The following is a 1,499-nucleotide window of genomic DNA, read 5'->3' as shown; positions in this document are numbered from 1 at the left end:
TGATGTACCTCAGATTATGCCTTTGATGTAACAAAAGGTAACCTGAAGCACCNCAAAGGCAGCAAGGCACGCCCATTCTGCCCAGCTACCAAGACCTTAATTAGAACAATGTACAAAGACAACACCATTAGTGTGCTCACAGACTATGGCAACTCTGAACCAATTAGTGTAACACAAGGAGTACAACAGGGAGACCCCCTATCACTGCTCCTTTTCAACCTATTCATCAACCCAATAATAGAAACACTACACCACAATAAAAAGGGGTACCTTATGGAGGATGGAACAAGGGTGGGAGTAGCTGCATTTGCTGATGACATCACCTTAACCAGCAGGACAGAAGTGGACATAGAAGACCAGTGGAACTCACTGTGTAGGTTCTGCAGCATGAGTGGGTTAAAAATAAAGGCCATCAAATCAGCATACACAACAAACTGTGCAGCAGGTATGTCACATAGAAAAGAAGAAAATACTGTGGAGGGGTGATATAAAAATGGAACAAAAAAACTATAAAAAAATAGCAAGAAATTGTGTGGGGAGATCTCTTCCATACCATAGTGAGAGGAAAAAAGAAGCAGACTGCCTGGCAGGGGAGGGAACAACCCTTCCTGATGTGGCACCATACAAATGCCTACATGATAAAGAAACAGATATTGGAGTATATGTGTAAGGAAGGTGGGTAGACTCAAGTATGCAAAAACATGAAAATACACAAAAAACACAAGAAAGGGATCAAATCAAAGATAATAGAAGACAAAACGACCAAGGAAGTAGTGTGGAAAATCACATACCATGCCAACCTACGCCCAGAGTCAAAATCAGAAAATGATTTGAATCTAATACAAAAATTACAGATGAAGAGAAGTCAGCTGGGGCATCATTGGTGGAGATTTAAAAATTGAGACTTACCAAAGGAAGCAGCAATTGAAAACAAAGAGGCATTATGAGTATCATGCAAGAATTGGGGGTAGATGCAATTGAGGGGCTACATAATAAAACAATATCACTAAAAGGTGTGGGTGGGAGACAATAGCTGCCAGAAGGCAGCCATCCTCCTGGGACTATTCCCTAGGCAATGGTCAAAAGAAGTGGGGGAAAACAATAACCCAAAGGAAGAGGAACAATGGGACCACAACTAACACTAACAACCAACAAAGAGACACCCACTTCCCACAGAAATAACAGGAAGAGAGGAATGGATCAAGGAGTATACAAGACTATACACAAGAGGAGCAGCTACAATATACAGGACAAGAATGGAGGCCAATGCTACAACAGAGAACCAGAAAGAGTGGAGAGAAAGGGATACTTCAACAGAATAACCAAATTAAACTGAAACTCTTTTTCACTTTTGTTCACAGTCATTTCTTGCCAGAGATTTTTTTGTGGTTTAGCAAAAAAAGGAGTATGTAGAATTCTTCGAACTGTTTGTCCACAGTAAATTAAATTTCTTTTTCTTCTTTCGAACCTTGCAGCTTCCCCACAGGGTGTCGCACTCA

The sequence above is a fragment of the Acanthamoeba castellanii genome, assembly GCF_000313135.1.
Source record: "Acanthamoeba castellanii str. Neff unplaced genomic scaffold scf7180000084294, whole genome shotgun sequence".
Lineage (NCBI taxonomy): Eukaryota > Discosea > Longamoebia > Acanthamoebidae > Acanthamoeba > Acanthamoeba castellanii.
The sequence above is the reverse complement of the archived record's forward strand: the minus strand, read 5'-3'. Positions refer to the sequence as shown.